We start from the raw sequence: 26,045 nt of genomic DNA, 5'->3' as shown, positions 1-26,045 counted from the left end.
GGTCATGGAGCATTGTGATGACAATGGCCATTGAGAATTTTGATGAAAAGGTCGTGAAGCATTGTGATGACAAAGGCATGGAGCTTGCTATGACAGGGGTCATGGGGCATTGCGATGACATGTGCATGGAGAATTGTGATGACAAAAGCATGTAACATTGTGATGAGAACTGTCATGGAGCATTGTGATGACAAGGACGGGGAGAATTGTGATGACAAGGGACATGGAGCATTGTGATGACCAGGGCATGGAACATTGTGATGGCAAGACCGTGGAGCATTGTAATGAGAAGACCATGGATAATTGTGATGACGAGCGTCATGGAGCACTGTAATGACAAGGGCTATGGAGCATTGTGATGTCAGGGGACATGGAGCATTATGATGAAAAATGTCATGGAGCATTTTGATGACAGGTGTATTGGAACATTGTGATGTCATAGGTCATCGAACATTGTGATGATAAGTGCATGTAGCATTGTGATGACAGGAGTCATGGAACATTGTTATGACAGGGGTGAGGGAGTATTGTGATGAATAGTGATGTAATATTGTGATATCAGTGGTGAGAGATCATATTGATGAGAACTGCATGGAGCATTGTGATGACAATGTTAATGGAGCATTGTGAGGACAAGATTGAGGAGCACTGTGATGACAAGCGCATGGTGCATTGTGATGACGTGTCATGGAGCATTGTGCTGACAAGCGCATGGAGCATTGTGATGGCAACGGTCATGGAGCATTGTGCTGAGAAAGGCATAGAGTATTGTGATGACAATGGTCAAAGAGCATTGAGATGAAAATTTCATGGAGCATTGAGGTTAAAAAGGTCACTGAGACTGTTGATGATGAGGGCATGGACCACTGTGATGACAAAGGTCATGAAGCATTGCGATGACAGGAGTCATGGAGCATTGTGATAACAAGGGCATGGAACATTGGTCTAATAAGTATCATGGATTATTGCAATGACACTTGGAATGGTGCATTGTGATGACAAGGGCATGGAGCATTTTGATGACAAGTGCACGGATCATTGGTCTAATAAGTTTCATGGATTATTGTAATGACAGTTGGAATGGTGCATTTTGATGACAAGGTCATGGAGCATTGTGAAGACCAGGTCATGCAATATTGTGAAGACTGGTGTCAGGGAGCATTGTGATGACAAGGTACTGGAGCATTGTGATGAGAAGACCATGGAGCCTTGTGATGATATGTCTCATGGAACATTCTGATGAAAAGGGGCATGGAGCATTGTGATTACAGTGGTCGTGGAGCACTGTTATGACAAGGGCATGGAGCTTTGGGATGAGAAGGCCATGGAGCCTTGTCATCACAGGGTTCAAGGAGCATACTGACGAGAAGTGTCAGGGAGCATTGTGATGACAAATGTATTGAGCAATGTGGTGACAAATGTCATGGAGCATTGCGATGAGAAGACCATGGATAATTGTGATGACGAGTGTCTTGGGGCATTGTGATGATAAGTGTTATGGAACATTTTGATCACAAGGATTTGGAGCATTGTGATGAGAGATGTCATGGAGCATTATGATTTCATTGTGATGACAATAGCATGAAGCATTATGATGGTGGTCATGGTGCATTGTGATGACAGGGTTCATGGAGCATTGAGATGAAAAGGGGCATGTAGCATTGTGATTACAGGGGACTTGGAGCATTGTGATGGCAGGTGTAATGGAGCATTGTTATGGCAAGGGCATGGAGCACTGTGATGAGAAGGCCATGGAGCATTCTTATGCCATGGGTCATGGAGCTTTGTGACGACAGGGGAATGGAGCAATGTGATGAGAGCGATCATGGAGCATTGTGATGACAATGACATGGAGCATTGTGATGCCAAGGTCATGGATCTTTGTGATGACAAAGTCATGGAGCATTTTGATTCCAAGGGCGTTGTGCATTGTGATGCGAAGGGCAGGGAGCATTGTGATGAGAGGGTCATGGAGCAATTTGATGAAAAGTGTCATGGAACATTTTGATGACAGGGGTTATGGAACATTGTGATGTCATGGGTCATGGAACATTTTCATGACAGGTGTTATGGACCATTGTGATGACAGGGGAGTGGGTGTATTGTGATGACTAGTGAGGGAACATTTTGATATCAGTGGTGAGAGATCACTTTGATAAGATGTGCAAGGAGCACTGTGATCAAAAGGTTTATGGAGCATTGTGATGACATGGGTCATGGAGCACTGCGCTGACATGCGCATGGAACATTGTGATGACAAGGGTCATGTAGCATTAGTTGACAAAGGGACGGAACACTGTGATAACAAGTGTCACGGAGCATTGTGATGAAAAGTTCATGGAGCATTGTGGTGACAAAGTTCACATAGCCTTGTGATGATGAGGACATGGATCATTGTGATGACACAGGTCATGAAGCACTGTGATGACTGGAGTCACGGAGCATTGCGAGAACTGAGGTCATGGAGCATTGTGAAGACAAGGTCAAGGAGCATTGTGATGACAGGGGCATGGAGCATTGGTCTGACAAGTTTCATGGATAATTATTTTGACAGTGGGCATGGCACATTGTGATGACAAGGTCATGCAGTATTGTGAAGACAGGTGTCAGGGAGCATTGTGATGACCTATTTCATGTTCCATTGTGATGACAATGGCATGGAACATTGTGATGCCAAGTGTTTTGGAGGATTGTGATGACAAAGGTAATGGAGCATTGTGATGACAAGGGCTTGGAGCATTGTGATGACATGGGCCATTGAGAATTTTGATGAAATGGTCGTGAAGCATTGTGATGACAAAGGCATGGAGTTTGCTATGACAGGGGTCATGGGGCATTGCACTGACATGTGCATGGCGAATTGTGATGACAAAAGCATGTAACATTGTGATGAGTACTGTCGTGGAGCATTGTGATGACAAGGACGTGGAGAATTGTGATGACAAGGGACATGGAGCATTGTGATGACAAGGGCATGGAGCTTTGTGATGGCAAGACCGTGGAACATTGTGATGAGAAGACCATGGATAATTGTGATGACGAGCGTCATGGAGCACTGTAATGACAAGGGCTATAGAGCATTGTGATGTCAGGGGACATGGAGCATTTTGATGAAAAAGGTCATGGAACATTTGGATGACAGGTGTTATGGAACATTGTTATGTCATAGGTCATCGAACATTGTGATGATAAATGCGTGTAGTATTGTGATGACAGTAGTCACGGAACATATTGATGACAGCGGTGAGGGAGTATTGTGATGAATAATGATGTAACATTGTGATATCAGTGGTGAGAGAGCATATTGATGACAAGTGCATGGAGCATTGTGATGACAAGATTATGGAGCACTGTGATGACAAGCGCATGGTGCATTGTGATGACGTGTCATGGAGCATTGTGCTGACAAGCGCATGGAGCATTGTGATGACAACGGTCATGGAGCATTGTGCTGAGAAAGGCATAGATTATTGTGATGACAATGGTCAAAGAGCATTCTGATGAAAATATCATGGAGCACTAAGGTTAAAAAGGTAACAGAGACTGTTGATAACGAGGGCATTGACCATTGTGATGACAAAGGTCATGAAGCATTGTGATGACTGGACTCACGGAGCATTGTGATAACAAGGGCATGGAACATTGGTCTAATAAGTTTCATGGATTATTGCAATGACAGTTGGAATGGCGCATTGTGATGACAAGGGCATGGAGCATTGTGAAGACCAGGTCATGCAGTATTGTGAATACTGGTGTCAGGGAGCATTGTGATGACATATGTAATGGCCCATGGTGATGACAATGGCATGGAGCATTGTGATGCCACGTGTCATGGAGGATTCTGATGACAAAGGAAATAGAGCATTGTGATGACAATGGCTTGGAGCATTCTGCTGAAAAGTGAATGGAGAATTGTGATGACAAAGGTCATAGAGCATTCTGATGACAATCTTGTGGAGTATTTTGATGACAATGGCATGGAGCATGGTGATGAAAACGGCATGGGACATTGTGATGAAAAAGGCATGGAGCCTTTTCGTGACAGGGTTCAAGGAGCATTCTGACGACATGTGTCAGGGAGCATTGTGATGACAAGTGTATTGAGAATTGTGATGCCAAAGGTCATGGAGCATTGTGATGAAAAGTGCATGGAGTATTGTGATGACAGGCATCATGGAGCGTTGTGATGACAAGTGTTATGGAACATTGTGATAACAAGGGTTTGGAGAATTGTGATGACAGAGGTCATGGATCACTTTGATTTCAAGGAGCATGGAGCATTGTGTTGACAAGGGCATGAAACAATGAGATCCCAAGTTTCATGGAGTATTGTGATGACAATGGTAATGGAGTATTGTGATGGCAAGTGCATAGAGCATTGTAATGACTAGGTCATGTAGCATTTTGCTGACAAAGGCATTGAGCATTGTGATGACAGGTGTCATGGAGCACTGTGATGACAAGCATCACGGAGCATTGTGAATACAGGGTTCATGGAGCATTGGGATGACAAGTGTCATGGAGCATTGGGATGAAAGTGTCCATGGTGTATTGTGATGACAAGGGACATGGAGCATTGTGACGACAGGGGTCATGAAGCATTGTAATGACAGGGGTCATGGAGCATTGTGATGAGAAGGTCATGGAGCATTGGGCTGAAAATGTTCATGGATTATTGTGATGACAAGTGTCATGGAGCATTGTGATGACAAGGTAATGGGGCATTGTGATGAGAAGACCATGGAGCCTTGTGATGATATGTCTCATGGAACATTCTGATGAAATGTGGCATGGAGCATTGTGATTACAGGGGTCGTGGAGCACTGTGATGACAAGGGCATGGAGCATTTGGATGAGAAGTCCATGGAGCCTTGTCATCACTGGGTTCAGGGAGCATACTGACGACAAGTGTCAGGGAGCATTGTGATGACAAGGGTATTGAGCAATGTGGTGACAGATGTCATGGAGCATTGCGAAGAGAATACCATGGATAATTGTAATGACGAGCGTCATGGGGCGTTGTGATGATAAATGTTATGGAATATTTTGATCGCAAGGATTTGGAGCATTGTGATGAGAGATGTCATAGAGCATTATGATTTCATTGTGATGACAATAGCATGAAGCATTATGATGGTGGGCATGGTGCATTGTGATGACAGGGTTCATGGAGCACTGAGATGAAAAGGGGCATGGAGCATTTTGATTAAAGTGGTCTTGGAGCAATGCGATGACAGGAGAAATGGAGTATTGTGATGCCAAAGGCATGGAGCACTGTGATGAGAAGGCCATGGAGCATTCTGGTGACATGGGTCATGGAGCTTTGTGACGACAAGGGAATGGAGCAATGTGATGAGAGCGATCATGGAGCATTGTGATGATAATGACTTGGAGCATTGTGATGCCAAAGTCATGGATCTTTGTGATGACAAAGTCATGGAGCATTTTGATTACAAGTGCGTTGTGCATTGTGATGGGATGGGCAAGGAGCATTGAGATGAAAGTGTCATAGAGCAATTTGATGAAAAGTGTCATGGAACATTTTGATGACAGGGGTTATTGAACATTGTGATGTCATGGGTCATGGAACATTTTCATGACAGGGGTTATGGACAATTGTGGCGACAGGGGAGTTGGTGTATTGTGATGAATAGTGAGGGAATATTTTGATATCAGTGGTGAGAGAGCATTTTGATAAGACGTGCAAGGAGCATTGTGATGACAAGGTTTATGGAGCATTGTGATGACATGGGTCATGGAGCACTGCGCTGACAAGCACATGGGACATTGTGATGACAAGGGTCATGGAGCATTGAGTTGACAAAGGGACGGAGCATTGTGATAACAAGTGTCACGGAGCATTGTGATGAAAAGTTCATGGAGCATTGTGGTGACAAAGTTCACAGACCCTTGTGATGATGAGGGCATGGATCATTGGGATGACACAGGTCATGAAGCCTTGTGATGACTGGAGTCACAGAGCATTGTGAGAACTAGGGTCATGGAGCATTGTGATGACAAGGGCATGGAGCATTGTGATGACAGGGGCATGGAGCATTGGTCTGAGAAGTTTCATGGATAATTGTGTTGATATTGGCCATGGCACATTGTGATGACAAGGTCATGCAGTATTGTGAAGACAGGTGTCAGGGAGCATTGTAATGACATATTTCATATTCCATTGTGATGACAATGGCATGGAGCATTGTGATGCCAAGTGTTTTGGAGGATTGTGATGACAAAGGTAATGGAGCATTGTGATGAAAAGGGCTTGGAGCATTGTGATGACAAGGGTCATGGAGCATTGTGATGACAACGGCCATTGAGAATTTTGACGAAAATATCGTGAAGCATTGTGATGACAAAGGCATGGAGCTTGCTATGACAGGGTTCATGGGTCATTGTGATGACATGTGCATGGAAAATTGTGATGACAATTGTCATGGAGCATTCTGATGACAAGCTTGTGGAGTCTTTTGATGACAATGGCTTGGAGCATTGTGATGAAAATGGCGTGGGGCATTGTGATGAAAAAGGCATGGAGCCTTTTCGTGACAGGGTTCAAGGAGCATTCTGACGACAAGTATCAGGGAGCATTGTGATGACAAGTGTATTGAGAATTGTGATGCCAAAGATCATGGATCATTGTGATGAAAAGGGCATGGATTATTGTGGTGACAGGCATCATGGAGCATTGTAATGACAAGTGTTATGGAACATTGTAATCACAAGGGTTTGGAGCATTGTGATGACAGAGGTCATGGATCATTTTGATTTCAGGTAGCATGGAGCATTGTGATGACAAAGGCATGAAACAATGTGATCCCAAGGTTCATGGAGGATTGTGATGACAATGGTAATGGAGTATTGTGATGACAAGTGCATAGAGCATTGTAATGACAAGGTCATGTAGCATTTTGCTGACAAAGGCATGGAGCATTGTGATGACAGGTGTCATGGAACACTGTGATGAAAAGCGTCACGAAGCATTGTGAATACAGGGGTCATGGAGTATTGGGATGACAAGGGCATGGATCATTGTAATGACAAGGGTCATGGAGCATTGGGATGAAAGTGTTCATGGAGTATTGTGATGACAAGTGATGTGGAGCGTTGTGATGACAGGGGTCATGGAGCATTGTAATGACTGGGGTCATGGAGCATTGTGATGAGAAGGTCATGGAGCATTGGGCTGAAAATGTTCACGGAGTATTGTGATGACAGGTGTCATGGAGCATTGTGATGACAAGGTACTGGAGCATTGTGATGAGAAGAACATGGAGCCTTGTGATGATATGTCTCATGGAACATTCTGATGAAAATGGGCATGGAGCATTGTGATTACAGGGGTCATGGAGCACTGTGATGACAAGGGCATAGAGCATTGGGATGAGCAGGCCATGGAGCCTTGTCATCACAGGGTTCAAGGAGCATACAGATGACAAGTGTCAGGGAGCATTGTGATGACAAGGGTATTGAGCAATGTGGTGACAAATGTCACGGAGCATTGCGATGAGAAGACCATGTATAATTGTGATGACGAGCGTCATGGGGCGTTGCGATGATAAGTGTTATGGAACATTTTGATCACAAGGATTTGGAGAATTGTGATGAGAGAGGTCATGGAGCATTATGATTTCATTGTGATGACAATAGCCTGAAGCATTATGATGGTGGGCATGGTGCATTGTGATGACAGGGTTCATGGAGCATTGAGATGAAAAGGGGCATGGAACATTGTGATTACAGTGGTCTTGGAGCATTGTGATGACAGGTGTAATGGAGCATTGTGATGGCAAGGGCATGGAGCACTGTGATGAGAAGGTCATGGAGCATTCTGATGACATGGGTCATGGAGCTTTGTGACGACAAGGGAATGGAGCAATGTGATGAGAGTGTTCATGGAGCATTGTGATGACAATGACATGGAGCATTGTGATGCCAAGTTCATGGATCTTTGTGATGACAAACTAATGGAGCATTTTGATTACAAGGGCGTTGTGCATTGTGATGCAAAGGGCAGGGAGCATTGTGATGACAGGGTCAAGGAGCAATTTGATGAAAAGGGTCATGGAACATTTTGATGACAGGGGTTATGGAACATTGTGATGTCATGGGTCATGGAACATTTTCATGACAGGGGTTATGGACCATTGTGGTGACAGGGGAGTGGGTGTATTGTGATGACTAGTGAGGGAACATTTTGATATCAGTGGTGAGAGAACACTTTGATAAGACGTGCAAGGAGCATTGTGATGACAAGTTTTATGGAGCATTGTGATGACATGGGTCATGGAGCACTTCGCTGACAAGCGCATGGAACACTGTGATGACAAGGGTCATGAAGCATTGAGTTGACAAAGGGACGGAAGATTGTGATAACAAGTGTCACAGAGCATTGTGATGAAAAGTTCATGGAGCACTGTGGTGACAAAGTTCACAGAGCCTTGTGATGATGAGGGCATGGATCATTGTGATGACACAGGTCATGAAGCCTTGTGATGACTGGAGTCACGGAGCATTGTGAGAACTGGGGTCATGTAGCATTGTGATGACAGGGGCATGGAGCATTGGTCTGACAATTTTCATGGATAATTGTCTTGACAGTGGGCATGGCACATTGTGATGTCAAGGTCATGGAGTATTGTGAAGACAGGTGTCAGGGAGCATAGTGAAGACATATTTCATGTTCCATTGTGATGACAATGGCATGGAGCATTGTGATGCCAAGTATTTTGGAGGATTGTAATGACAAAGGTAATGCAGCACTGTGATGACAAGGGCTTGGATCATTTTGATGACAAGGGTCATGGAGCATTTTTTGACATGTGCATGGAGCATTGTGATGACAACGGCGAATGAGAATTTTGATGAAAAGGTCGTGAAGCATTGTGATGACAAAGGCATTGAGCTTGCTATGACAGGGGTCATGGGGCATTGCGATGACATGTGCATGGAGAATTGTGATGACAAAAGCACGTAACATTGTGATGAGATCTGTCATGGAGCACTGTGATGAAAAGCACGTGGAGAATTGTGATAACAAGGACATGGAGCATTGTGATGACAGGTGTCATGGAGCACTTTGATGACAGGGTTCCTGGATAATTGTGATGACAAGGGTCATGTAGCATTCTGATGACAAACTTGTGGAGTATTGTGCTGACAAAGCATGTAAGAGTGTGATGAGTAGGGTCATGGAACATAGTGATGCCAAGAACGTGGAGAATTGTGATGACAGGGAACATGGAGCATTGTGATGACCAGGGCATGGAACATTGTGATGGCAAGACCGTGGAGCATTGTTATGAGAAGACCATGGATAATTGTGATGACGAGCATCATGGAGCACTGTAATGACAAGGGGTATGGAGCATTGTGATGTCAGGGGACATGGAGCCTTTGATGAAAAGTGTCATGGAGAATTTTGATGACAGGTGTTATGGAACATTGTGATGTCATAGGTCATCGAACATTGTGATGATAATGCATGTAGCATTGTGATGACAGGTGTCATGGAACATTGTGATGACAGGGATGAAGGAGTATTGTGATGAATAGCGATGTAACATTGTGATATCAGTGGTGAGAGAGCATATTGATGAGAAGTGCATGGAGCATTGCGATGACAAATTTAATGGAGCATTGTGATGACAAGATTGTGGAGCACTTTGATGACAAGCGCATGGTGCTTTGTAATGAAATGTGTCATGGAGCACTGTGCTGACAAGCTTATGGAGCATTGTGATGAAAACGGTCATGGAGCATTGGGCTGAGAAAGGCATAGAGTACTGTGATGACAAGGGTCAAAGAGCATTGTGATGAAATTTTCATGGAGCACTTAGGTTAAAAAGGTCATAGCCACTGTTGATGACGAGGGAATGGACCATTGTGTTGACAAAGGTCATGATGCATTGTGATTACTGGTGTCAATGAGCATTGTGATGACATGGGTCGTGGAGCATTGTGATAACAGGGGCATGGAGCATTGTGATGACAAGGGCATGAAACATTGGTTTAATAAGTTTCATGGATTATTTCAATGACATTTGGAATGGCGCATTGTGATGACAAGGGCATGGAGCATTGTGAAGACCAGATCATGCAGTAGTGTGAAGACAGGTGTCAGGGAGCATTGTGATGACATATGTAATGGACCATTGTGATGACAAGGGCATGGAGCACTGTGATGCCAAGTGTCATGCATGATTCTGATGACAAAGGTAATGGAGCATTGTGATGACAATGGCTTGGAGCATTGTGATGACAAGGGTCAGGGAGCATTGTGCTGGAAAGTGCATTGAGAATTGTGATGACACGGGTCATGGAGCATTTTGATGACAAGCTTTTTGAGTATTTTGATGACAATGGCATGGAGTATTTTGATGAAAACGGCATGGGACATTGTGATGAAAAATGCATTGAGCCTTTTTGTGCCAGGGTTCAAGGAGCATTCTGACGAAAAGAGTCAGGGAGCATTGTGATGACAAGTGTCATGGAGCAATGGGCTGAAAATATTCATGGAGTATTGTTATGACAGGGGTCATGGAGCATTGTGATGACTAGGGAATGGAGCATTGTGATGACAAGAATCCCGGATCACTGTGTTGTCAGGGGTCATGGAATGTTGTGATGACAGTGGTCATGGACCATTGTGATGATATTTTTCATGGAGCATTGTGGTTTGTAGGTCATGAAGCATTGGGCTGAAAATATTCATGGAGTATTGTGATTACGTGGGTCATGGAACATTGTGATGAAAAGGAAATGTAGCATTGTGATTAGAAGACCATGGAGACTTGTGATGACAAGTCTCATGGAGCATTCTGATGAAAAGGGGCTTGGAGCATTGTGATTACAGGTGTCTTGGAGCATTGATATGAAAAGGGCATGGAGTATTGTGAAGAGAAGGCCGTGTAGCATTCTGATGACATGCGTCATGGAGCATTGTGATGACAAGTGCATGGAGCATTGTGATTACAGAGGACTTGGAGCACTGTGATGATGTGGGCATGCATCATTGTGATGAAAAAGTCATGGAGCCTTTTCATGACAGGGTTCAAGGAGCATACTGACGAAAAGTGTCAGGGAGAATTGTATTGACAAGTGTATTGAGCATTGTGATGACAAAGGTTATGGAGCATAGTGATGATAAGACCATGGATAATTGTGATGATGAGCGTCATGGGGTGTTGTGATGATATGTTTTATGGAACACTGTGATCAAAAGGTTTTGTTGCATTGTGATGACAGAGGTCATGGAGCATTTGATTTCATTGTGATGACAATAGCCTGAAGCATTATGATGATGGGCATGGTGCATTGTGATGACAGGTTTCATGGATCAATGAGATGAAAAGCAGCATGGAGCATTGTGATTGCAAGGGTCTTGGAGCATTGTGAGGACAAGGGCATGGAGCATTGTGATGACAAGGGTATGGAACATTCTGATCACATGCGTCATGGAGCTTTGTGATGACAAGGGAATGGAGCATTTTGATTACAGGGATCTTGGAGCATTGTGATGAGAAGTGTCATGGAGCCTTGTGAATGACAAGGCCGTGGAACATTGTGATGGCAGTGGTCATGGAGCATTGTTATGACAGTGGTAATGGAGCATTATGATGAGAAGGACATGGAGCATTGGTCTGAAATATTTCATGGATTATTGTGATGAGAGCGGACATGGAGCACTGTCATGACAAGTGCTCCATACACTGTGATACATGAGTCAAGGAGGATTATAATGACAAGGGCATGGAGCATTGTGATGAGAAGGGCATCGAGCATTGTGATGGCAAGTGTCATGGAGCTTTGTGATGACATGTGCATGGATCAATGTGATGAGAATGTTCATGGAGCCTTGTGATGACAATGACATGGAGCATTGTGATGTCAAGGGACATGGAGCTTTGTGATGACAAAGTCATGGAGCATTTTGATGACAAGGGTGTTGTGCATTGTGATGAGAAGGGCAGGGAGTATATTGATGACAGGGTCATGCAGGAATTTGATGAAAAGTGTAATGGAACATTTTGCTGACACTGGTTATAGAACATTGTGATGTCAGGGGTCATGGAGCTCTGGGATGAAAAGTGTCATGGAGCATTTTGATGATAAAACCATGGAACATTCTGAAGACATGTGTCATGGAGCTTTCTGATGACAAGGGCAGCGAGCAATGTGATTACAGTGGTCTTGGAGCATAGTGATGACAAGTGTCATGGTGCCTTGTGATGACAAGACCGTGTAACATTGTGATGGCAGGGTTCAAGGAGCATTGTTATTACAGTGGTGATGGAGCATTGTGATGAGAAGGGCATGGAGCATTGTGATTACAGGGGTCTTGGAGCATTGTGATAACAAGGGCTTGGAGCATTGTGAGGAAAAGGCCATGGAGCACTCTGCTGACAGGCGTCATGGAGCTTTGTGATGACAAGGGCATGGAGCATTGTGATTAAATGGGTCTTGGAGCATTGTGATGAAAAAGGCATGGAGCCTTTCCATGACAGGTTTCAAGGAGCATACAGACAACAAGTGTCAGGGAACATTGTGATGACAAGTGTATTGAGCATTGTGATGACAAATTTCATGGAGCATTGTGATGAGAAGACCATGGATAATCGTGATGATGAGCGTCAGGGCCGTTGTGATGATAAGTGTTATGGAACATTGTGATCACCAGGGTTTGGAACATTATGATGACAGAGGTCATTGAGCATATTGATTTCATTGTGATTACAACAGCCTGAAGCATTATCATGATGGGCATGGTGCATTGTGATGACAGGGTTCATGGAGCATTGAGATGAATAGGGGCTTGGAGCATTGTGATTACAGGGGTTTTGTAGCATTGTGATGACAAGCGCATAGAGCATTGTGATGAGAAGGCCATGGAACCTTCTGATGACATGCGTCATGGAGCTTTGTGATGAGAAGGGCATGGAGCATTTTGATTCCCAGGGTCTTGGAGCATTGTGATGGCAAGGGTCATGGAGCCTTGTGATGACAAGGCAGTGGAACATTGTGAAGGCAGGGGTCATGGACAATTGTTATGACAGAGGTAATGGAGCATTGTGATGAGAAGGGTCATGGAGCCTTGTGATTACAAGGCCATGGAACATCGTGATGGCAGGGGTCATGGAGCATTGTTATCACGGGGTAATGGAACATTGTGATGGCAAGGGCATGGGGCAATGTGATGAGAGGGTTCATGGAGCATTGTGATGACAATGACATGGAGCATTGTGATGCCAAGGGTCATGGAGCTTTGTGATGACAACTCATGGAGCATTTAGATGACAAGGGCATGGTGCATTGTGATGAGAAGGGCAGGGAGCATTTTGATGACCGAGTCATGCAGCAATTTGGTAAAAACTGTAATGGAACCTTTTCATGGCAGGGGTTATAGAACATTGTGACATCAGAGGTCATGGAGCTTTGGGATGAAAAGTGTCAGGGAGCACTTTGATGACAGGGGTTATGGAATAGAGTCATGTCAGGGGTCATGGAACATTGTGATGATAACGGGATGTAGCATTGGGATGACAGGGTCATGGAACATTGTGATTACAGGGGTGAGGGAGTATTGTGATGACTATTGATGGAACACTGTGATATCTCTGTTAAGAGAGCATTTTGATGAGAAGTGCATGGATTATTGTGATGACAAGCTTTATGGAGCATGGTGATGACAAGATTGTGGAGCACTGTGATGACAAGCGAAAGGTGCATTGTGATGACATGTGCTGTGCAGCATTGTGCTGACAAGCACATAGAGCATTGTGATGAAAAGGGTCAAAGAGCATTGTGATGAAAAGTTCATGGAGCACTGTGGTTAAAAAGGTCACAGAGACTGCTGATAATGAGGGCATGGACCACTGTGATGACAAAGTTCATGAAACATTGTGATGACTGGTGTCACGGAGCATTGTGATGACAGGGGTCATGGAGCATTGTGATAACAAGGGCATGGAGCATTGTGATGACAAGGGCATGGGGCATTGGTCTAATACGTTTCATGGATTATTGCGATGACAGTTGGAATGGCGCATTGTGATGACAAGGGCATGGAGCATTGTGATAACCAGGTCATGCAGTATTGTGAAGACAGGTGTCAGGGAGCATTGTGATGACATATGTAATGGCCCCTTGTGATGACAATGGCATGGAGCATTGTGATGCCAAGTGTCATGGAGGATTCTGATGACAAAGCAAATGGAGCATTGTTATGACAATGGCTTGGAGCATTGTGATGACAAGGGTCAGAGAGCATTGTGCTGACAAGTGCATGGAGAATTGTGATGACAAGGGTCATGGAGCATTTTGATGATAACCTTGTGGAGTATTTTGATGACAATGGCATGGAGCATTGTGATGAAAATGGCATGGGACATTGTGATGAAAAAGGCATGGAGCCTTTTCGTGACAGGTTTCAAGGAGCATTCTGACGACAAGTGTCAGGGAGCATTGTGATGACAAGTGTATTTAGAATTGTGATGAAAAATATCATGGAGCACTGTGATGAAAAGGGCATGGTGTATTGTGATGACAGGCATCATGGAGCGTTGTCATGACAAGTGTTATAGAACTTTGTGATCACAAGGGTTTGAAGCATTCTGATGACAGAGGTCATGGATCATTTTGATTTAAAGGTGCATGGAGCATTGTGATGACAAGAGCATGAAGCAGTGTGATCCCAACATTCATGGAGGATTGTGATGAGAATGGTAATGGAGTATTGTGATGACAAGCGCATAGAGCATTGTAATGACAATGTCATGTAGCATTTTGCTGACAAAGGCATGGAGCATTCTGATGACAGGTGTCATGGAGCACTGTGATGACAAGCGTCACGGAGCATTGTTAATAAAGGGGTCATGGAGCATTGGGATGAAAAGGGCATGGATCATTGTGATGACAAGGGTCATGGAGCATTGGGCTGAAAATGTTCATGGAGTATTGTGATGACTGGGGTCATGGAGCATTGAGATGGCTGAGGTCATGGAGAATTTTGATTTCATTTTGCTGACAATAGACTGAAGCATTATGATCATGGGCACGATGCATTGGGATGACAGGTATCATGGAGCATTGAGTTGAAAAGGGGCATGAAGCATTGTGATTACAGCGGTCTTGGAGCATTGTGATGAAAAGGGCATGGAGCATTTTGATGAGAAGGTCATGGACCATTCTTAAGACGTGTCATGGAGATTTGTGATGACAAGGGCATGGAGTGCTGTGATTACAGGGGTCTTGGAGCATTTTGATGACAAGTGTCATGGAGCCTTGTGATAACAAGGCCGTGGAACATTGTGAGGGCAGGGGTCATGGAGCATTGTTATGACAGGTGTAATGGTGCATTGTGATGAGAAGGGCATGGAGCATTGTGATTACAAGGTATATGGACCATTGCGATGACTAATTTGTGGACCGTTGTAATGAAAAGCGCGTGGTACATTGTAATGACAAGGGTCATGGAGCATTTTTCTGAAAAATGCTTGGAGCATTGTGATGACAAGGGTCACGGAGCATTTTGATGAAAAGTTCATGCAGCATTGTGGTTACAAACGTCACATAGCCTTGTGATGATGTGGGCAAGGATCACTGTGATGACAAATGTTATGAAGCATTGTGATGCCTGGAGTCATCGAGCATTGTGATGACAGTGGTCATGGAGCATTGTGATGACAAGGGCATGGTGCATTTTGATGATAACGGCCATTGAGAATTTTGATGAAAATGTTGTGAAGCATTGTGATGACAAAGGCATGGAGCTTGCTATGACAGTGTTCATGGGGAAATGTGATGACAAGTGCATGGAGAATTGTGATGACAAGAGCATATAACATTGTGATGAGAACTGTCTTGGAGCATTGTGATGACAAGGACGTGGAGAATTGTGATGACAATGGACATGAGCATTGTGATAACAGGGGTCATGGAGCATTTTGATGACAAGGGGGTGGAGCATTGTGATGAGAAGACCATGGATAATTGTGATGACGAGCGTCATTGAACACTGTAATGACAAGGGGTATGGAGCATTGTGATGACAGGGGTCATGGAGCATTGTGATGACAAGTGTCATGGAGCATTCTGATGACAAGCTTGTGGAGTACTGTGATTACAATGGCATGGAGCATTGTGATAAAAAGGGCATGGAGCATTGTGATGAAAAAGACATGGAACCTTTTCATGACAGGGTAAAATGAGCATTCTGATGACAAGTGTTAGGGATCTTTGTGATGACAAGTGTATTGAAAATTGTGATGACAAAGTTCATGGAGCATTGTGACGACAAGGATATGAAGTATTGTGATGACAGGCATCATGGAGCGTTTTGATGACAACTGTTAGGGAACATTGTGTTTACAAGTGTTTGGAGCATTGTGATTACAGAGGTCATGTATCATTTTGATTTCAAGGAGCATGGAGCATTCTGATGACAGTGGTCAAGGAGCATTGTGATATCAGGGGTTATGGAGCATTTTGATGAAAATGCTCAAGGAGCATTTTGATGACTGGGGTTATTGAACATTGTGATGTCAGGGGTCATCGAACATTTTGATGATAAGTGCATGTAGCATTGTGATGACAGGAGTCATGGAACATTGTGATGAGAGGGGTGAAGCAATATTGTGATGAATACTGATGTAACATTGTGATATCAGTGGTGAGAGAGCATTTTGAGGAGAAGTGCATGGAACATTTTAATGACAAGGTTTATGGAGCATTGTGATGACAAGATTGTGGAGCACTCTGATGACAAGTGCATGTTGTATTGTGATGACATGTGTCATGGAGCATTGTGCTGACAAGCGCATGGAGCATTGTGATGACAACGGTCATGGAGCATTGTGCTGAGAAAGGCATAGAGCATTGTGATGACAATGGTCAAAGAGCATTGTGATGAAATATCATGGAGCATTGTGGTTAAAAAGGTCACAGAGACTGTTGATGACGAGGGCATGGACCATTGTGATGACAAACGTCATGAAGCATTGTGATAACTGGAGCCACGGAGCATTGTGATGACAGGGGTTATGGAGCATTGTGATAAAAAGGGCATGGAGCATTGTGAAGACAAAGGCATGGAGCATTGGTCTAATAAGTTTAATGGATTATTGCAATGACAGTTGGATTGGTGCATTGTGATGAAAAGGGCATGGAGCATTGTGATGACAGGTGTCATGGAGCACTGTGATGACAAGCGTCACAAACCATTGTGAATACAGGGGTCATGGAGCATTGGGATGACTAGGGCATGGATCATTGTGAGGACAAGGGTCATGGAACTTTGGGCTGAAAATGTCCATGGAATATTGTGATGACAGGGGTGATGGAGCATTTTGATGACTAGGTAATCGGGCATTTGGATGACAAGAGTCCAGGATTATTGTATTGTCAGGTGTCATGGAGTGTTGTGATGACAGTGGTCATGGAGCATTGTGATCATATTGGTCATTGAGCATTGTGATGAGAAGGTCATGGAGCATTGGGCTGAAAATATTCATGGAGTATTGTGATGACAGGGGTCATGGAGCACTTTGATGACCTGGGCATGGAGCACTGTGGTTACAAACGTCACATAGCCTTGTGATGACGCGGGCAAGGATCACTGTGATGACAAATGTTATGAAGCATTGTGATGCCAGGAGTCATCGAGCATTGTGATGACAGGTGTCATGGAGCATTGTGATGACAAGGGCATGGAGCATTGTGATGACAACGGCCATTGAGTATTTTGATGAAAATGTCGTGAAGCATTGTGATGACAAAGGCATGGAGCTTGCTATGACAGGGTTCATGGGGCATTGTGATGACAAGTGCATGGAGAATTGTGATGAAAAGAGCATGTAACATTGTGATGAGAACTGTCTTGGAGCATTGTGATGACAAGGACGTGGAGAATTGTGATGACAATGGACATGAGCATTGTGATAACAGGAGTCATGGAGCATTTTGATGACAAGGGCGTGGAGCATTGTGATGAGAAGACCATGGATAATTGTGATGACGAGCGTCATTGAACACTGTAATGAAAAGGGGTATGGAGCATTGTGATGACAGGGGTCATGGAGCATTGTGATGACAAGTGTCATGGAGCATTCTGATGACAAGCTTGTGGAGTACTGTGATTACAATTGCATGGAGCATTGTGATAAAAAGGGCATGGAGCATTGTGATGAAAAAGACATGGAACCTTTTCATGACAGGGTAAAATGAGCATTCTGATGACAAGTGTTAGGGAGCTTTGTGATGACAAGTGTATTGAAAATTGTGATGACAAAGTTCATGGAGCATTGTGACGACAAGGATATGAAGTGATGACAGGCATCATGGAGCGTTTTGATGACAACTGTTATGGAACATTGTGTTTACAAGTGTTTGGAGCATTGTGATTACAGAGGTCATGGATCATTTTGATTTCAAGGAGCATGGAGCATTCTGATGACAGTGGACAAGGAGCATTGTGATATCAGGTGTTATGGAGCATTTTGATGAAAAGGCTCAAGGAGCATTTTGATGACTGGGGTTATGGAACATTGTGATGTCAGGAGTCATCAAACATTTTGATGATAAGTGCATGTAGCATTGTGATGACAGGAGTCATGGAACATTGTGATGAGAGGGGTGAAGGAATATTGTGATGAATACTGATGTAACATTGTGATATCAGTGGTGAGAGAGCATTTTGAGGAGAAGTGCATGGAGCATTTTAATGACAAGGTTTATGGAGCATTGTGATGACAAGATTGTGGAGCACTCTGATGACAAGTGCATGTTGTATTGTGATGACATGTGTCATGGAGCATTGTGCTGACATGCGCATGGAGCATTGTGATGACAACGGTCATGGAGCATTGTGCTGAGAAGGGCATAGAGCATTGTGATGACAATGGTCAAAGAGCATTGTGATGAAATATCATGGAGCATTGTGGTTAAAAAGGTCACAGAGACTGTTGATGACGAGGGCATGGACCATTGTGATGACAAAGATCATGAAGCATTGTGATAACTGGAGCCACGGAGCATTGTGATGACAGGGGTCATGGAGCATTGTGATAAAAACGGCATGGAGCATTGTGAAGACAAAGGCATGGAGCATTGGTCTAATAAGTTTAATGGATTATTGCAATGACAGTTGGATTGGTGCATTGTGATGAAAAGGGCATGGAGCATTGTGATGACAGGTGTCATGGAGCATTGGGCTGAAAATGTTCATGGAGTATTGTGATGACAGGGGTCATGGAGCACTTTGATGACAAGGGCATTAAGCATTGTGATGAGAAATTCATCGAATACTGTGAAGACAAGTGTCAGGGAGCATTGTGATGACTATGTCATGGTCCATTGTGATGACAATGGCATGGAGAATTGTGATGCCAAATGTAATGGAGGATTGTGATGATAAATATAGTGGAACATTGTGATGACTAGGGCTTGGAGCATTATGATGACAAGCGCCATTGAAAATTTTCATGACAATGTCGTGAAGCATTGTGATGACAAGGTCCTGGAGCACTGTGATGAGAAAACCATGGAGCCTTGAGATGACAAGTCTCATGGAGCATAATGATGAATAGTGTCATGGAGCACTGTGATTACAGGGCTCTTGCAACATTGTGATGACCAGGGCATGGAGCACTGTGAGGAGAAGACCAAGGAGCATACTAATGGCATGCGTCATTGAGCTTTGTGATGACAAGAGCATGGAGCATTGTGATTACATGTGTCTTGGAGCATTGTGATGAAAAGGGCATGGATCATTATGATGAAAAAGGCATGGAGCCTTGTCAAGAGTAGGTTCAAGGAGCATACAGTCAAAAAGTGTCAGGGAGCATTTTGATGACAAGTGTTTTGAGCATTGTGATGACAAAGGACATGGCGCATTGTCATGAGAAGACCATGGATAACTGTGATGACGAGCATCAAGGGACATTGTGATGACAAGTGTTATACTATATTGTGATCACAAGGGTTTGGAGCATTGTTATGACAGAGGTCATGGAGCATTTTGATTTCATTGTGATGACAATAGCATGAAGCATTATTATGATGGGCATGGTGCATTGTGATGACAGCGTTCATGGAGCATTGTGATGAAAATTGGCATGGAGCATTGTTCTGACAAGTTTCATGGATTATTGTGATAAGAGTTGGCATGGCACATTGTGACGACAAGGGCATGGGTCACTGTGATGACAAGGTCATGGATTATTTTGAAGAAAGTTGCCAGGGAGCATTGTGATGAAATATGTCATGTTCCAGTTTGATGACAATATCATTGAGCATTGTGATGCCAAGTGTCATGGAGGATTGTTGTGACAATGTAAAGGAGCATTGTGATGACAAGGGCATGGAGCATTGTGATATCAAGGGCCATTGATAAATTTAATGTCCAGGTTGTGAAAAATTGTGATGACAAGCGCATGGAGCTTCCTATGACAGGGGTCATGGAGCATCGCGATGACAAGTGCATGGAGTATTGTGATGACAAGAGCATATGACATTGTGATGTGAAGTGCCATGGAGCATTGTAATGACAAGGACGTTGGGAATTGTGAGGACAAGGGACATTGAGCTTTGAGATGACAAGGCATGGAGTATGGTGATGGCAAAACCGTGGAGCATTGTGATGAGAATACCTTGGGTAACTGTGATGTCGAGCATCATGGAGCACTGTAAGGACAAGTGGCATGAAGCATTGTGATGACAGGTGTCAGGGAGCATTGTGATGAGAGGTGTCATGGAGCATTGTGATGACAAGGGCATGTAGCATTTTGATGACAAGTATATGGAGCATTGTGAAGACAAGTGCATGGAGCATTGCAATGACAAGTGCATGGAGAATTGTGATGACAAGAGTATGTAACATTGTGATGAGAAGTGTCATGTAGCATTGTGATGACAAGGACGTGGAGAATTGTGATGACAAGGGACATGGAGCATTTTGATAACCAGGGCATGGAGCATTGTGATGACAGGGGTCATGGAGCATTATTATGACAAGGGCCATGGTGCATTCTGACAAAATATATCAATTATGAAGGGAATGTAAACATGGCTACATATAAACTGAATTAGGGAAGAGAACAGATTCTCAGATTTAGAAAACACTCTTATGCTTACTTAAGGGGAAAGAGAGGTGGGGAGATGCACAAAACAAAAGTTTGATATTAGCACAGGAACCGTTCCATAATCCAAAAAGAGAAGAGACAAACCCTACTCCTTCCTCAGTGAACGGAACTCAACATCCCTATTCCCCGGAGAGAAATATATCTGACTAGTAAGAATTTTAAAACTTAGGTAATGATATGTCTCCTTAAGGGAACCAAGTGTATCTAGAACGACATAAACATGGCAGTGAGAATCAGCTCAAACACACTAAAAAATGAATTTTAAAACAAAATATACAAAGAGTAAAATTCTTAAACAATTCCTTCAGGGGTTCTGATGAAACCTTGGAATGACCCAATCTACAATGACAGCTGGATGTGGCATAAGGCTGGTCACTTAAGGATGAGAGGACTGGTGAGATTGGGTGAAAAAATGCAGACCCTTTAAAGAAATAATGCCTGTCACCCATTCCATGGTTCACAACTCTCCAGGTAGAAAGGAATATCACTACAGTTACAACATGTATGGGAACGTAGAGAATGGAAACACTCTGATGGTGAAAGGTTTCTAAAGCTCTACTACTTTTTTCTCTCCTTGTTATCCAGTTTGACATTCCAACTGCTTTACTATCAATCTCCTAACTTGGAGAGCCAGCCCCTATAACCTCCTGATTCACACAGTGGGCACATTGTGCAGAGGATATAAGGGAAGAGAGAGAACCAATGAGAGAGTAGCTGTAGGCATTTGGACAGCCACATGTCACTCTAATTTCCCGTCATGAAGAGGAATTAACCAAAGTCTCATCCTGCCCCCCCAGAACAAGTATAGGTCCTGAAGCAAAATGGTGGATTTGCGGTCAGCTCACAAAAACGCGAGTTGAAAAATGGAGCTCAGGGCCACAGAAATTCACTAACCTGCAGAGTTAAAAAGGAATACTCTCTTCCAAAAATCTGTTGAGGGAAAGCCACGAGCTGGAATTGAAAATGAGGCAGAATGGCATGAAACAGATTTCAAGAGGTACACTGGAATCACCTTTAAACACAGGAAAGGCATCACAACTTCGAAAATTATGAAAACGGCCATAAAGAGCATATGGGTTTTCACGTGAATATATTCAGGAGAAGATGCATACGACCTTTTTGGCCAAGTAAACAAGTGGAGAATGCAAATCTTCACTACAAAGAAGTATCACTTCCCACCATTAAAAAGGTACATCCACAAAATGTGTAAAAACCAGAAAGGCAAGACAGGCCCTGGAGAACAGGGAGCCTTGTTATGCTGATGGGCGGGATGCAAATTGCAAACTGCCTATATGGAGGAGTGCATTGTATTCCCTAAAACAAGTAAACAACAGAGCTACAGAGCCAAGGACGCTTCCAGTCTAGGGAATATATCTGGGGAAAACTGAAAATCAATAAGACAGAGCTACCCCAAAATTTAGGGCTGCACTGCTTACAAGAACCTCAACTTGTGTACACCTTAAATTTCCCAGGAAAGATAAAAATTGTTCAAAAATGTGTGGTACTTATGTCTGATGGATTATCCCTCAACCATGAAATCAATGTCATAAGACCAGTAGCAGCAAAATGAGTGGATTCCGCTACGATGACTCTAAGTGAAATAAGTCTCACAGAAAATGAACCTTATCATAATATATCACTTATGAAGATCCTGTAAACATGGCTACACATGAACTGAGTTAGGAAAGAGAACAGAGTCTCATATTTAGAAAACACTTTTATGCCTGCTTAAGGGGGAAGGAGAGGTGGCGTGATGCATAAAACCAGAGTTTGATATTAGTACAGGTACCGTTCCAAAAACCAACTATGGAATACACAAGACTTACACCTTCCTCAGTGAAAGGGATGCAACATCCCATATTCCGCGAAGAGGATTATATCTTACTAGTAAGAATATTAAAACCTATGCATTGGTATGTCTCCATAAGGGAATCAAGTGTGTCTTGACTGGCATAAACATGGCAGTGAGAATCAGGTCAAACCCACTATAAAAAGGAATTTCAAAAACAAAATAAAAAAACAGGGAAATTCTTTACAATTCCTTCAGGGTCTCTGACGAAACCTGGCATGACCCTGTCTACAATGAAAGGTGGATGTGGCATAAGGTTGGACACTTGGGACTGAGAGGATATGTGAGATTGGGTGAGAAAATGCAGACCCTTTAAAGCAATAATGCATGGCACCCATTCCATGTGTCCCAACTCTACAGGTTGAAGGGAATATTACTACAGCTATAACATGTACGGGAAACCTAGAAAATGGATACACGGTGAATAGGAAAGTTTTCTTAAACTCAACGAATAGTCCCTCTCCCGGTGGTACAGTTTGTCTTTCCAACTTCTCTACTATCAATATCCCAACTTGGAGAGACAGCCCCTTTAAACTCCTGGTTCGCACAGGTGGACAATTTGGCTGAGAATGAAAGGGAAGAGGGAGAACCAATGAGAGAGTAGCTGTTAGGCATTTGGAAGGGCACATGTCACTCTAATTTTCCAGCAGGAAGAAGAATTAACCAAAGTCTCAGCCACCCACCGGGAAACAGTATAAGTCCTGAACCAAAATTTTGGACTTGCCTTCAGCTCAGAAATAGCGAGTTGAAATTTGGAGCTCAGGGGCACAGCCATTCACAAACTGGCAGAGTAATAAAGGACAACTATCGTCCAAAAATCTGTTGAGGGAAGGCAGCGAGACGGACTTGAATGCGAGGCAGAATAGAAGGAAACAGATTTCAAGAGGTACGTTGGAATCGCCTTTAAAGCACAGGAAGGGGGGCAGAACTTCGACAATGATGCACGTGGCCAAAAAGCGCATATACGTTTTCGCCTGAATACATTCAGGCGAAAACGCATATGCCCCTTTTGGCCAAGCAAGCATGGGGGCAACGTAAATCTGCACAACAAAGATGTATGACTTCCCACCGGTCAAAAGCGACATCCACGAAATGTGTAAAAACCAGAAAGGCAAGACAGGCCCTGGAGAACAGGGAGCCTTGTTATGCTGATGGGCAGGATGTAAATTGCCAACAGCCTCAATGGAGGAGTGCATTGTGTTCCCTAGAACAAGTAAATAACAGATCTACAGAGCCAAAGGCACTTCCAGCCTAGGGAATATACCTTCGGAAAACTGAAAATCAATAAGACAGAGCCACCTCCAAAGTCAAGGCTACACTTCTTACAAGAACCTCAACTTTGGTACAGGTTAAATATCCCAGGAAATAGAAAAATGGTTCAAAAATATGTGCTACTTACGTACGATGGAATATCCCTCAGCCATGAAATGAATTTCATAAGACCAGTAGCAGCAAAATGAGTGGATTCAGGTACGATGATTCTAAGTGAAATTAGTCACACAGAAAAAGTAACTTATCATAAGATATCCCTTATGAAGATCCTGTAAACATGGCTCCACTAGAACTGAGTTGGGAATGAGAAAAGAGCCTCATATTTAGAAAACACTCTTATGCTGGGTTAAGGGGGAAGGAGAGGTTGGGTGATGCATAAAAATAAGAGTTTGATATAAGGACAGGTACCGTTCCAAAAACCAACTATGGAATAGACAAGACCTACATCTTCCTCAGTGAAAGAGACACAAAACCCGATATTTCCCAAAGAGGAATAGATCTGACTAGTAAGAAACTTAAAACCTATGCATTGATATGTCTCCGCAAGGGAATCAAGTGTGTCTAAACTGGCATAAAACATGGCAGCGAGAATCAGCTCAAGCCCACTATAAAAAGGAATTGCAAAAACAAAACACAAAAACAGGGAAATTCTTTACAATTCCTTCAGGGTCTCTGATGATCCCTGGAATGACCGTGTCTACAATGATAGCTGGATGTGGCATAAGACTGGACACTTGGGACGGAGAGGGTTAGTGTGATTGGGTGAGCAAATGCAGACCCTTTAAAGCAATAATGTATTGCACCCATTCCATGGGTCCCAACTATCCAGGTTGAAGGGAGTATTACTACAGGTATACCATGTACGGGAAACCTAGAGAATGGATACACTGTGAATAGGTAAGGTTTCTAAATCTCAATGAATCGTGCCTCTCCTGGTGCTCCGGTTTGACTTTCCAACTGCTTTACTATCAATCACCCAACTTGGAGAGACAGCCCCTTTAACCTCCTGGTTCTCACAGGTTGCCAATTTGGCAGAGGATGAAAGGGAAGAGGGAGAACCAATGAGAGAGTAGCTGTTAGGCATTTGGATGGGCCCATGTCACTCTAATTTCCCGGCAAGAAGAAGAATTAACCAAAGTCTCAGCCACCCACGGGGAACCAGTATAGGTCCTGAACCAAAATTTTGGACTTGCGTTCAGCTCACAAAAAACGAGTTGAAAAATTTAGCTCAGGGGCACAGCAATTCACAAACTGTCAGAGTAATAAAGGACAACTATCGTCCAAAAATCTGTTGAGGGAAGGCAACGAGGAGGACTTGAAAGCGAGGCAGAATAGCAGGAAACAGATTTCTAAACGTACGTTGGAATCGCCTTTAAAGCACAGGTAGAGGGGCAGAAGTTCAACAATGATGCACTTGGCCAGAAAGAGTGTATGTGTTTTCCCTTGAATATATTCAGTAGAAAATGCATACGACCTTTCTGGCCAAGCAAGCAAGCTGACAATGCAAATCTGCACAACAATGAAGTATCACTTCCCACCACTCAAAAGGGACATCCACAAAATATATAAAAACCAGAAAGGCAAGACAGGCCCTGGAGAACTTTGAACCTTTTTATGCTGATGGGCGGGATGCAAATTGCCAACTGCCTCACTGGAGGAGTGCATTGTGTTCCATAAAATAAGTAAACTACAGAGCTACATTGCCAAAGGCACTTCCAATCTAGGGTATATACCTTGGGAAAACTGAAAATCAATAAGACAAAGCCGCCCCGAAAGTCAGG

Source organism: Mesoplodon bidens (assembly GCF_964165515.1).
Source record: "Mesoplodon bidens genome assembly, contig: HAP1_SCAFFOLD_34, whole genome shotgun sequence".
NCBI classification, from domain to species: Eukaryota; Metazoa; Chordata; class Mammalia; order Artiodactyla; family Ziphiidae; genus Mesoplodon; species Mesoplodon bidens.
The sequence above is the reverse complement of the archived record's forward strand: the minus strand, read 5'-3'. Positions refer to the sequence as shown.